The sequence below is a fragment of the Gasterosteus aculeatus genome, chromosome 13, assembly GCF_964276395.1.
Source record: "Gasterosteus aculeatus chromosome 13, fGasAcu3.hap1.1, whole genome shotgun sequence".
Lineage (NCBI taxonomy): Eukaryota > Metazoa > Chordata > Actinopteri > Perciformes > Gasterosteidae > Gasterosteus > Gasterosteus aculeatus.
Genome location: NC_135701.1, coordinates 12,472,475 through 12,487,091, shown reverse-complemented (window position 1 = coordinate 12,487,091; position 14,617 = coordinate 12,472,475). Strand labels below are relative to the sequence as shown.

The following is a 14,617-nucleotide window of genomic DNA, read 5'->3' as shown; positions in this document are numbered from 1 at the left end:
CTGATTTATGGGTTGTGAGAGGGTGATGAGGTGCAGTTGAGGGGGAGTGAGGGGGGGGGCAGTGTTATTTTATGATAATGTTGTCCCTCTGTACTCCCACAAATGAAGGGAGTGACAGAGTGAGAAAAGCAAAAGGAGAGGAGAGAGAGCAGACTCGACTGCCTTGCACTCTGGTGGCTGTTTAGTTTGGTTGGTTTGACACGGCCCCTTTTGTTTCAGCCAACCGGCCCCACATGCAGACAGAATGGAAATCTTTATTGTAATAATTGCTCTACATTTGCGTGCCACCTGAGAAAGGGCAACGGCGCTCCGCGCAACGGCGGTGAGTCAAGACGGATTAGAATATCAATACCACCATTGGCGGAAGATTAGAAATCTATGAATGCCGTTTATAATGCCTATCAACATATCAGACGACAGCATTTTTTGCCGTTAAATTAAGAAAAGAACAGAGGAGCTGTAAATATTCCATGAGAAGTCTCACTGTCCGTGTGAATAAATCGATGCATTGGGGGTGGTGCGGTTAAGAAGGTGCCAGCCAAGGAAGAGGAGCAAGAGGAATTAACACGGGGACTTATCTCACGCGGGCCATTACTTAAACCCTCACTATTCTAAACACACCACCCCTCCAATGAGACGGACGATAAATAATCCTTCCAAATAAAATCTATTCTGTGCAAATTCTCCAGGATACAGCCCATCATTATCAGTGGGAGGGGACAGACGGCAATTCATTTCACGGCCGCCCGTCTCTCAGAGAGCATCCATCTTATTTTCATTAGGCCTATTGCTGTGTGTATACTTGCTATGTGTGAGTGTGTGATTGGGGATGCATGTGTATGTAAGAGGGGCTGTGTAACTGCATGCATAACAATGTGTTGTTGAATGATTTCCCCCCTGAACCACATTCCCTTATAGTCCAGCCTTTGCTCCTCGGGCCTGGATGTGCGCTGTTTGAGGTAATTTTTTGTGATCCCGCCTTTAATTTTTACTAATGCCTTATTAATGCGCTACAAGAACCACCTTTAATTTGCTTCCCTTGATTTCCCTGCGTCTTTTTCTAATCTCATGTTTGGAGGCAGTATTCTCTCTCCAAAAAGGGCAATTGCACTAGCATTAGCATCCTCTCTGGTCTCTGGGGTTGACAATAGCAATTAGCTTCAATGACGGCGCGATATGAGAGGCTGCTGATTGACAGTTGCCCCCAGAGAAGGGGGCTGACTGAGGTGACAGCTGGGCTCTCCCGTCTGCCTGGCTGCCCCCAGGCTCTGGCCCCGTGTCATCCCACGCGCTAGCCAAACGTTTCGCAAGCAGAGCAACATGTCTAGTTACGTCCTGTGCGGCGGCCAAACCCTTACGCATCACTCGAGCTCGTTGGGACCCCGCGTGTCAGTTAACCCCCCCCCCCCCTCCCTAGTTCACACCTGTTTCTTCTTATTCAAACACAGCGCAGTATGACACACGACGCTGCACTCTTTCATTGCTTTTCCCCACATCGGCTCATCCGAATGGGGGTCTTTCTGGGCGTATGCGAGTGTGTGTGTGTTTGGGCCTCGCGGTTGGGCATCTCCTCCACTATGTCAAAGCAGCAGCCGCTGCAGCAGCCCTGACGCATCAGTGAGTGTTTCTTCAGTAGAAGCCCGAGGAAATGAAGCGCTCCGCGTCTATTGATCCCCCTACACTCCACCGTGCATCAGGGAGACTTTGTTTTCACTGCCTAACAGAAACACAGCTCCATCAATACTGTACAGTACTCCTCGGCACCAGCGCCGCTCCTCACACAGTGGCGTCCCAGGAGGCCTGTGATAGACTCCACTAACTGTACACAAACTGTACAGAGAGAGAATACAATATGTTTGTGTGTGTTGTGATGTGTTTGTCAAAGCGCAGAGGGGGCCCTGGGATGGCAACGGCAATTTAAGGAGTATAAAAGACATATTGGCAACAATGCTTTGCGAATGATGTATTATGTAATCTGCCCCCGGAGAATATCTCTTCTTTTCCATCTCCCTCATTTTTACTTCCCTTCCATCTTTCTAGCTCTGTTTTTCTCGTCTTTATCTTCCTCACTCTGTGTGTGTGTGTGTGTGTGTGTGTGTGTGTGTGTGTGTGTGTGTGGTAGGGCTTTTAAGGCTCACTTCCACATGCATCAAAATAAGTGCCAATAAACAAATCACTGCACTAAACGGCATCAAGGTCACATCAATCTGAGAACAACAATGCTGACTGGTTTTCACCAGAGTCTATTAGCTGAGGGGGGAAACAAGCAGGCACTGGGCCAGGGTGTGTGTGTGTGTGTGTGTGTGTGTGTCTAAGGGGGAAAGAGACCTCTGTCAGCACTGATAGAACCCAAGCACTCTTATTTATGGCCTACTGTACTCTATGTTCAGCATTCAACCTTCAGCCTGAATACAGCGGGAGGACGAGGGCATCTACGTACACTGTCCATAGCCTGCAGTATTCCACGACGATACTGAGTAATTTGACAAAATAGTCATTAACTCTCTCGCCCACTCGCATGCCGACACACACACACACACACACACACACACACAAACACATCTAAAAAAAAGGACACATTTTGACTGAAAAAGCTTAAAGCATCAGAATAAAGTATAAGCAACCTGATTGTTATAACCTGTTGTTATATATTTTATACATACATAATATGCACCTAATGCCGATATCGGATGTCATGTGCTTTAGTTTGCTTCTCCAACTTTGTTAAATCTATCCTGGATTCATTGGATGAAATCATCAGCAAGTGGGCAATATTTACTCCCTTCAGCCGACCCATCGGGGGCTCTTAAAACTCCGATGCCACCGAAAAAACTCCAACCCAGAGCTTTCATTTAAACGGACATACATTAAATGGTATTAATAGCCCACCACTTAATGGATCAATTCCCTGTGTTTATGTAAAATGGAGTGCAGGAGAGGAAGGAGTGGAAGACAGAAAGAAACAGACAAAAAAGGAGGGAGGGATTAAGGGAGGGAATAAGATGTGGTGAGATAAGGAGACACATTTTCTGCATGTGGGAGAGCTTGGAGTGAAAACGCACCTTATTAAATGACAAGCTTTTCCTGGTTTGCGCTAATTAATTGCACACTGCCACTGACTGCTAATTTGCAGAGGAAAATACATCCCAAAAGCAAAGGGGGCTCCTGCTTGAACTTTGCCTCAGAAGCACCTAATTCAGCGGTGACTGCAGCTGTGTCCCCTCTCCTGGACTGCAACACTATTAAATTAGAGCACCCGGGCCATCAATTTAATAAGCGCTGGAGCAGATCATTTGAATAAGGACAGTATTAGTATTCTAGCTGAGCCCAACTAAGAGCAGCTGACCTTTTTCCCCGCCGAGAAGATCCTTGAACACATCCAGCTGAATCACAGAACACGGTAATAAGCCCGTCTATGTTTAACAGTGTCAAAAGAAAGGATTTTCATTCGCACGCTCTTCTTGAGCCCGTCGCCCCCCAAATCCCCTCCCCATGGTAGCACCCGTTAAGTCTATCGAGTCAGCTGGAATCTCAGCCATTTGAAAACAGAGGGCTGGACGATGGGGAAAATGTAAGGAGGGAAGCAACAGGGATAAGAACATGCTCGCATAATGCTCAAAGACATTTAGAATTAATCGCACTATTTGTGCATGCGTGTGCATGTGCAGACATGTGCAAACCTCTGCGCCCACGTAGATCTTCCAGATTCATTGATCAGATTCCCACATATCCGATCTCGACCCTCTGCGCCTCCATCTTTCGCTGCTGATGCACATCTGGGGGAAACCCCATTCAGCCCTGTTGAGACACACACTGTAGCTGTTGTGAACAGAACCGGGCTGAATTGGCGGGATGGTGGAACGGGATTAGTGGTAGTAATGCATTGTGCTGTGAAATAGATCATCTGCAGTGACAGTTATGGTGCCTGTCAAACCGTAGAGAGAGATTTAACTAGCCTTTTCGTCTGCATGAAATAAAGATTGCACGGGAGGTTAAATGATCAAACATTTGACTACTTGGCTACGAATCAAACACTTTCTAAGTACTGACGTAATGAGCGTTTGGTAAATAATATTTTAAAAAAAACGTGCTGAACCTCACTAGAAACTGCTTCATGTTAATCCTGGTATGACAGGAAACGCAGTAATCAATAACGAGCAGTGAGCACAACACACCCGGCTTCAAGGGCAACAAGGAAACAAGGTCTGTGACTGGTCATATGAATGCCCCTACTCGGGATATAATAAATAAGCAAGACGGCATCTCATTCAGTCACCATGCAGCACTTTAATGCTGAGGACAAGAAAGGTCCATAAATAATGGGGGCGTTAGATGGTAGATATGTGTTTGGCCAGCGAAACGTCCGGCTCCTTTGTTTTGTGGGGGCCAGTTGCAATGTTGATGAATATTTGCCAGTTTGGAATCATAGCCCAATGTCAGCCCACAGTTTGTTGCAATTAGTCTGGTGATTTATAGGAATGCCGCAGCCGACTACATGGTAACAATTAACACAGCTTTCTCTGGGCTTTTTTATTGATGGGGTGTCGCACCAGAAGAAGGTTTCAACCAAATCTGCAGGCTTCTCGGTGTGTGGCAACGTCCACAGGCAAACACGGAGGTCAGATCAACCCAGATCAGCAAAAGCCAGACTGGCTGCACTGAGACTTACCCTCTTGTGTGTGTGTGTGTGTGTGTGTGTGTGTTCAGATGAGCACAAATGTACATATACAGTGTGGTCATAGACTGTAGCTGCAGCTATGTGCTTTATAACAATTAAAATGGAAAATAATGTTTTACTTACTATAATGTTTTATATATTTAGACTTACATGAATTTTTGTTTTCTGTGGACAACATCAGACAACCCGATTAAATTTGAAACTTTTCTGTTGAAAAAAAAAAAAGAATTGAAATTGAATAAATGTTCTCATAAACGGTATAATTGATTTAAAAAAAAGTATATTTAAGAAATGCATCGTTGTATATACGTATGCATTTTGTTAAACCATTTCTAGGACTCATAAGCAGCATTTGGCATTTAAGTATGTACGTTTTCACTATGCAAAGAGATAAACATTTAAAAAGGAACCAAACAGCTGTTCTGTCTGGCAATAACAGGGTTCAAGTGGAGCGATGTGCCCCTAAACGGCTAATAAACGGCACAAAATGAGCCTGCAATTAAATTTATACACTTGATTGCACTGCTGTCATGTCCACTACAGGCTTATCGAACACCTGGGATCTATTTCCTAATAGAACCTTGGGGAGAGTGGGAAAGAGAGAAAGAGAGGAGGGGGAGAAATGAACAAAGCAATCTTTCCCCCCCCTCTGTATTTTGGGCGTCTTTCTTAGACATTTCTAGTGAATCCTCTTAATTCATGAGGAGGATTTGATTTAAAAGAAAAAAGAAAGAAATACAAAAGGGCCTTTCATGTTATGTTGAATAGCTGTACATTGCAAATTATTTTTTTATATTGGTGTCCTCATTTGTCGTCATTAGTAAGCAGCGTTATCACAAACACTAACAAGAGTTTTTTGTTTGTGGATAACAAAAAGGAACAATCTTTAGAGACGCGTCTTTTAATCTTAAATGTCACACCTTCCCCATTTTTCCAGTATCTTTGAACAATTGCGCCTGTGAAACACGGAGTAGCATAAATGCCTGTTGTTATGTTATTTGTAACCTGTCTCGCCGAGTTACACGCGTCAATACATGATGATGAATAATGTCGTAGCAAATCTAATGAAATGACAGAGTCTCCCCTAACTGACTCCCTAAGCGCTGACACCGCGCTGCAATACTTCTCAGCCCGGCCCCGACACTCCGCTTCATCACAAAAAAGGTGTCCGCACGGCAAATTATAATCGTTAATAAACCTTTATTTGATGGTGTTTGACAAAACTGTTACTTTACTGTGAAAATGCTCATCTTCTTTCACGTCTTAGCACGCGTACCCTTCTCACTTCCATCTCTAGTTCGGTTTGAATACAGAGATCCTTTCATGTGCTTCTCAGACGTGCATAGTGAACTATGGACGCACTGGATAGAATTGTGCACAGGAAATTAGTCTGTTATTTATTTTACTCACAAACTGTGTAAATAAAAAGGTCCCTTTCCTCATATACAGAAAGACGTCCTTCTCCCCGAGCTCCCTTCAATTTGCTAATGACGCTGGGCGAGAGCCGGGTTGATGGAGAAATTCACGTTTTGGGGATTCAGAGCCCACAGTCCGTCTCCGACCACTGCTAAGTCACCTAAAGTATGTGGCAGGAGGCCAAAAATAATTTTGCTAACCCTTTTTTAATTGTGGGGGGGGTCATTCACAAGGCCCCGTGGAAAGCATTAACCACTGAACTGCGATTGACAAGAGCGGGTTTCCCACCGGCAAGAGGCACCTCGCAGGCAAAAACAAGAGTTCGCTCAATCAAAAGGGACGTTTTAGTGCAATCTGGCACTGTTTAAAAATGTAAAAACAATTAGTATCTAATGTATTTTTTGTTATTTTTATCGAAGTAAAAAAAATATAAAATTCAGTCTCTTTGGGAAATCCAATTTGACATGCCGGTAACCAAAACCTTAAATAATTCAGGGAGCTCCTTATTAGATCTTGTTTGCTAATTTTGGGACCTTGTTAAGCAATTATTTGTAAACCTCTCCCTTTCTCTCTACTTACCTGGTTCACTGAGTGGCTAATGGTATTTTAAGTTGTCCAAATTATGAGAGCTTTTCTCAAGCAGCCGTGCCAAAATTGGTTCAGTGTGTTTCGCAGTTAAAAAATATAACAAAGCAACTTTCCCAGGAATTCACAATATTTTCTAAAGGATTCATGACTGAGGATGTAGAAATTAAGAAATATACATTCACTTCTCTTTCTTACGCTGGTCTCAACTTATCCTTTCTTGACAGCCGACTAACAACCATCATTACAGCTCAAACAGTTACCTGTGAGAATGCCCATAAATCTTGTTTAAATATCCAAAACCGTCTCCTGTGCTTTTTTCCCCCCACGAGAAGCAACCTGTCTGTAAGCTCACACCATCTGTACATAGTTAGAGCCGTATGCACACAGATGGCCGCCAAACACTCCCAAAGTGGCTCCGTCCGCATATCTAACCTTACAAAGCAAACTAATTAACAGTAAAACGCAGAGCGAAGGAAGGAGCAGTTTGAAAGAGTTTGCAATGACTCTAATGATGAGAGAGAGAGAGAGGTCATCTATACAGCAATGCCAGAGGGATGGAGGGGGGCTGGGACTTCTACTGAGGCTCTTGGTTTACTGCCCTCTTTAAGATCCATATTAAATGAGGGCTACTTATCGCCGAGCCTCTGTCCCAGCACACAAGCCTTTAACAGCATTGTGCGGGGGCATAGGCCAGGCAACTAAAAGGCGCTAGATGAGTGTTGTTGGAGCCTGAGAGGGAGGGAGGAACCTTGATTTGCCAAATAATATATAGCTGGAAGAGTTTCCTGTTTAAAGCCCATTACACGTTATCCCGGAGTTCAGTGGTTAGTCATTTAAAAGTTAAATAAACATTATTTTTCTAAAGGCGCCCAAGTTTTAAAAATCTCCATATTTGAATCAGTCTCTTAGCTAAGGGAGTATTTACTCTGTCGTATGTGCATCCACTTGACTAAATACAAAGAAATTGTGTCTGACTAAAATGCACCCAGTAAAGGACGCGCGTGGGCTCGTGGTTGTTGACGTTTCATGCGGCCGTGTACCCCCGGTTGCAGTGGACAACTGATGAAATGAATTTTTGTGAAAAGGAGGACAACAAGCAGCATAAAAAGCAGGAAACGAGAAATGACCCCGCTGCCAAAAGTAATACAACGTTTTCATTATTTATTTCATTATTCATTTGTGGATGTGTTCAGACAGAATTAATAATGGAAAGCGCTCAGAGAAAATGTTTGCGCTGGTACACTATTACGAGCGGGGCCAAGTCCAGTGGCAGTTAGTTAACATGCGCGAATGTACTGCCCCTGACAAATAACATATCAAGCAGAGCGCTGGCTTACCTGGTGCTCCCAAACCTCTCCCAAACAATTCTCTGCTTCTCATTTAATTGTTTCAGTCAGGGTGAAGGTTGCAGCTCCCTGCTTCCTTTATGGAAAAATAATGCAATTTAATAAAAAAGCTACTGCAATGAAGCAGTCATCTAACGCAATAATCACTACGGCGTGTGTCCATTTGAATGTCTGTTGCTCCTTTTTTTGTAAAAACACGAGCTGTTCATTTCTCCATGAGAAAATGCAGCGCAGAATCAATTAAAGACCCTTTGGAGAGTGGAATATCATGCTGTTCCATTACACACTTCTCTTTTAGTACAAACATTGCTGTGCATGATATTCCCTGATCTGGCCAGTGTTTACTTTTTCTCACTATTTACTGCAACACGTCCAGGCCAACTCACATTTGATTTTCCCTCCTGAGATTTCAAAAACACTCCCGATGCACGCTGTGGGAGAAAATGAGGCCGGAAAAGAATAGTGGCGAATCATTCAAGGCTGTCCAAAGATCTATATTACAAAAGCAGATTTTATTTTCACTTCCAACTCAGGCATCTCTGATAAAAAAGCATGTCAAAGGCAACTGGGTTGACGCTTTCTTTTTCTTTCTTTTTTTTAACTTGGCATATTATTTTTCACTTATCAAATGTGTTTCCCTTACCAGACTCCCAACCACAACCAATCCACCCAATTCCTGGCTTTACTACATTAAGGAAAATTGAGAACGGATGGCGAGGGACAGAGTCCCTTATTGGATCAATCTATCTTTCCGTAGAATATTGGGATTTAGTTGGTGTGTGTGAAGTGGGTGGAGGCGAGTTTAAACAGGGGAAAGAGAAAATAAGAAGACAGCCATTGCCATGTGTCAGTTGAGCATTTTTTACATTAGCCATACGTAAAGGCATTTCTTTCTTCCTCTGCTATCCGCCGCTCGAAGCACCAGGGCCACGGCCATGTGTGAATAATCACACAGAGGGCCTCAGAGGTGCCCTCGCCGCCTTGCAAGAGGCTGGGTGCAAGGGCAGATGGGGGAGGCGCAAGTTGAAGGAGGTGTGTGTTTGTGTGTGGCGGAGGAGGAGGGGGGGGGGGGGGGGGGGGGGGTTGTGTCGTAAACGTTAACACATTGAAGGATTTGGATATCCTCACAAGCTTGTCTCATTAGCGGCTAATTGGCTCGACTTTCCCCCGTCTTTTGTTCCGCATGGCGTTGAAGCGGACAAGTGAAATACACATTTCAACTTTCTCCGTGATGTTCCGAGAGAGTTAAGTCCATTTTTACAGCGACATAAAGGCTTCGGTCCTGCCGTTAACCTTAAAAAGCAACTAAGTGCTAAACTAAACGCTTCAAAAGCTCAAACGAATTAGCACAGAGATCGAGGGGAGAGAGCGAGATGGAGAAAAAATATAGAGAAATAGCGGTGAGTAAGAGAGCGGGCAAGAAGCAAAGACAGCTTTTTATTTTATCTATTTTTTTTATCTTCCCCCCTTTTACAACTCATCCACCTTTTCCAACTGGGAAATAGTAGAAAACCATCAACACGCCCCCCAGTTTGCACTTTACTCTGCACTACAACTTCAGTTGTTGTAGAGTTGAGGTTGATATATAAAATGTATATATACATATGCATCCGTTCTACTTTTTATGTTGTGTTATGTTGCCCAAAGCAGAAATATTAGAGTTGTCATGCAGGAGTATTGCCAATACCTTTCTAGAATTATTCCAGAGCATTGCTCTCTTTGACAAACATTGAAAGGGACAATCAAATACATATAGGTGAAGGAGCATTTGCCTACAGGCATACATGGCTTGATAGAAAGACAGGAAGCAAGAGAAAAAGGAAAAAGTTTCCAGACCGTCCGAGTGAATTACACGTTTGAGGAAGACGTCACTGGAGTCTGCGTGACCCCTGTCCTGAAGGCAGAACCTGGCCCTGGTCATCTCAAAGGGAGAGTCATGTGTGCACCTCCAGGACTGTCTGTGTGTGTCTGCGTCTCTTTCGCTGCATATATCGCTCACCCGCACTTGTTCTACTCATTTGATTCTACAGGAGATGTAACTGCGCCCTGAATGCAAATAGGGATCAGTTCCATGGCAGGTCGATTTGTCCGTTCCTGTTACTTTTGAGGATTTAACTTTTTTCAAAACAAAAATCTGGGTTGGATTTGAAAACTAAGTCAAGGCAAACCATGCCTGCTGTAATCTATTTTAATGGATGTCATTAAAACGGAAAGAACTATGTGTTCACAGCTGAGGACTGAGTGGCGCTTCGGAGGAATGCTTATCTCATAAACAATGCTTACCAACAGCATGCAGAGGGAAACACTGGAAAAACAGGGAAAAAGTAGCATGATGGTTACACCAAGGTATAAAACAAGAATAACTTTAGCCCTCAGCTCAGTCCCCCCACAGTCCTATTTTGGACAGCTAGACTTTGCTCACAACATTCAAAGACCTAAATCAAGGTGACCATGTCCGACCAAAGGAATCCCACAACCAGGATTGAGGCCTGTAATCAGGGTAGGTCACAAACGGCCCTGCACATGAGTCCGTGGCTTCATCCCACATCCAGCAGATCAAGGGCCTTCGAACTAAAGCATTACTGACACTGACCTCACCGAGACCGAGCAACTGAAAAGACCCTAACAAGGTATTAGCCGACACCTCTGTATACCCTCCAACTCTCGGCCCGGGTGTAAAGAAACACAGCTGCACGGGGTGTTTTCCAGGGGCGAAGAGCGAACCTGCGAGCAACGCCGTGCCCCCGGCTAAGCTCAAGGGTGCAGCTGAGAGGTCAAGAATTCAAAGCAGCGGAGGGCAAAGTTTAGAGGGATTATTTTTTTTTTAATGGCACTTTCCCCTCAGACACAGCCCATTTATTCCGCTTAATGCTTCGATATCAATTTATTATCACCATAAACAGCAGGTGCCGTTTTTTTTCTTCCAGGGTATCTATGTAATATACACCCTCCAAATATATGCATGTGTTATGGAAATGGTGTAAGTTCAGTTTGCCCTCTAAGACTGTAGTATAGCTCCGTGCGTTTCTGTGTATATGCATGTGCAAGCACGTATGGCGGTCGTCCCTGTGTGACTGTGGGCGTCTGGAGGAGAGAGAAGCCTCATCTGTTACCAGCCCCAGCTCGGCCGGCCCGCCGCGTGAAGTAGAACGACAGGGTGTCACCGCGAAGACGACAGTGATGGATGCCCTAAATTCTGTAGGCAACTTGGGCAATTGGACACATTAACAACAGGCACCTGCTTTCCCCCGTACAAATCTATTAAAAGATAACAGAAATGGCGGCTCACACACTATTAGTAAATTATAGCTGTGTCTGAGTGTGAGGTAAGTGTGGGCCCCCCCCCCCGCTCTGCCGCAGCTTTTATTGGCAGTCTAATAGTGCCACCGAGTGGCAACAATTCGTAATGCTCGTTCTAAAATGTGGAGCATTATTTAAAAATGGTCACAGAAGACAACGGGAGACCCTAAGTTTACTCGCAGGTAATCTCATTGGAACTCTCAGCGATTTACCATCTGATTTTTCATTTACATTCATCACGGCAAGTTATATGATAGAAAAATGATTGTGATTTTAAAAAATGTGTCGTACACAAACACCGGCAGTTATTCTTTGCCACATCATTCGCGCATTCTCAACACAAATACAAAAGCACACTAAACGTAAAATGTAATGTTCACGCACAGTCAAAGTTTGTCATAATTACAAACCACAAAGGCCACTCTCCTTTACTGCTGATTGTTGAAATTAGCTTGGTGATAATCGCTGGGTTGTTTGCTTTTAAACAGTTTACACAATGATTTACAAAATGTTTGCCGTACTTCACCCTTTTCTGCACCTCACAGATTTCTCCTGCGAGGTATTTTTCCATGAGCAAGCCTTTCTTTGGGTTGAGATCTGAGACAATGTGCCTAGTATAAAGCCATTATGACCTACTCGTGAGACCACCTCCATTAAAACATTAACAGCAGACCGGTGCTCTCAACGTGACACTATTATGACGTTTGTTGGCCTCCCGCTCAGGTACGTCACATAAACGTGTGTCTCGTAAATTTTCCGTGGGTAAATATTTCTGCGTCTGTGGAGGGGATATGTTTTTGTGGGCTAACCGAGAATAAAAGGAGGACAAGAACAGTAAATACTTTTACAGCAGGCAATTTGTCAGCACGTGTAAATGTCTCCAATTCCCAACAGCACTGGAGTAAAATTTACAGTCACTCTGGAAGTGACAATGCACAAAAAAGGAGATCTTTTTACTCTCTCCCATCTCCCTCAGACCACTAAAACCTTCCCATAAATCTCAACCGGGCCCCCCCAGATGTCTGCTGTTGTCAGATATCATGCCTTGACAATGCCTTCCACCATCATTGTCTTGACAGAAATATGATGTGTGAAACTGCAATGTCACATCACTTAACATGATTTAGCCCAAGCTAGCCAGCACCATTTTAATCCATCAAAAATGTCACCTTTTTTTTGCTGTAATGATGGCAGAGGTAGAGGATCCTTGTGTTGGGGTGATCCATAAGACTTATCTTGGCTACTGATTTATGACCGCTGGTAGCGTATGTACTAAAGGAGCCTCCCCCCTTCCCGTCATAAGGGTTTCTATCAAATTGGCAAATAAGTAGGCCAGTATTACCTCGTGGTCGGGAAAGAAGACATGCATGTTGTGTGTTAACCCTACGCATATGGAATGATGTGTCTTTGAATTCTCTCTTTTACTGCACCATGAGACAATTCATTTTCGGTAGTTTGGAAAAACATGTCCGTCAAATGTCAGTTTGTATTTTTTACGTCAGAGCGTGTGATGGTTGCTAATGGATTCTATGGGCCTCGGTTGCTTCCACATCATTTGATCAAATGTCTCACTTAGCTAATTGTTCTGTAAACATTCTGAAGCCTCAGTGGAAAGCCGTGGCTTTCAGCAAACAGAGTTTTAACAATATAACCGGCTGTTAAATGTAGCTTGTTCCAATCATTTCCAAAGACCTAACAGATATAACAATATATTTACCGAAACACCAGACAACTCCATGTTGGAAGACACATGAAAGACTTTAACTGGGTAAACAATGACACTGAGTAATTGGATGACAAAACACATGATTTATTTTCATAAGCCTTGCAGAAGACGGCAACCAACGTAAATTATTCCTACAACCCAAACTTAAAGAATGCATGTGAATGTTGTTTAGACATCGAGAGCGCGTAATAAGAACAACAAACGGTGCACAAGGAAACTGGGATTCGTACCTGTGATCACAATACAGTGACCGGATCCGCATGCCAGTAGCTTGACTCGGCCCGCCCGTGTTTCTGTGAACTCCCTCTGATGCGCTTCCTCCGGACCGATGGGCCCCAGACTCGCCGTGTCCAGTCTGGCGAAGCCCCCACTGCCCCAGCAAAGCAGATTCATATTTCACACTCTGAGGATACAGACAGAGGAAAGGAATATGTTACAAATTAAGGTTGGTAGCTACAGTTCCTAACCTGAAAAAGTATTTATGGAGGAAGTAGTTTTGCATCACCTAATTAAGTTATGAAACATATTTTTAGATGCTTATGTAATGCGGCACTCACAATCTCTAGTAAATGATGTACGTGGTTGCACATACTTAAATAAAAATAGTGATCTGCATTTAACTTCCATAGAACCATCTTATTCTGAATTTCCCCGCGTTAGTTGTAATAAACTGTGCATGTGATGCAGCTCGCCAATATTCCCCTCAACACGTTTGTTCACAAACTGCCCTTTGTGCTAATTAAAACATGACCCACAAACACACACCGAAAGCTGGGTGTATGCGAATGCACACACATACGTAAACACAACCCACAGCAATATTACCAGCAAAATTCCATCCGGCTGCTATTGGAATTTTACGAAAGAGCAAACCAATAGATAAGCTATTACAAAAATATAAGAGATCAATAGCTAATTTCTTTGCATCGATTACCACTTGGACATTTAACATGCGCCCCGTGGCCACAATGTGTGTTCCGCAAGCTCAGATCCCCATTGGCCCTCATGAGTATTAAAATTATTGATTCAGACAGAGGACTAAAAATGTCAAGCTGTTCATTAATCTTAATAAAGACTGGACTTGACCAACGCACCCTTTTTCCCAAAGCAGGGATACAACCCATCCAACTAGGGGCATTTACAGACATAGATTAATGAGCTTCTACCGAGGGAGGTGATTTAAGCCTTTGTCATTAATAGATGAATTACAAAAGGTAAAGGGTTTTTTTGTGTGTTTACTTTTGCCTAGTGTGCTACTTAACACAACATTTCAAAATCTCTATTGCCTGGTGCATGGTGAATAAATTGGAAAAATTCCAAAGAAACTTGACAAGGAGCACTGTAGTGAGGAGTTGTTTGTCTTGGTTTGAAGCTGCATCTGCTGCTGTGCTACAGGTGTAATAATAATCAGGGAGATTGATATCAGATGTTAAAATTGGAACAATTAGAGAAAGGCCCAATTATACGGTTACATTTTTCAATAGAACTAATAAGATGAGTTGTAAACATTTACGCAGCCAGATAAGCCAGCAAGACCTTAAAGACATTTATGAGAAACCTCAA

The 14,617-nt window shown here is 43.5% G+C and overlaps 1 long non-coding RNA gene across 1 annotated transcript in view; it reads right to left on the bottom strand.

Moving 5' to 3' along the window:
* The window catches only part of LOC120830819 (uncharacterized), a 257,053-nt gene that overhangs the window by 241,976 nt on the left and 460 nt on the right, over positions 1-14,617 (bottom strand). Inside the window, exon 2 of the long non-coding RNA XR_013452113.1 lies at positions 13,285-13,457. This is a non-coding gene — a long non-coding RNA (uncharacterized LOC120830819). The remainder of the gene's footprint in view (positions 1-13,284; positions 13,458-14,617) is intronic.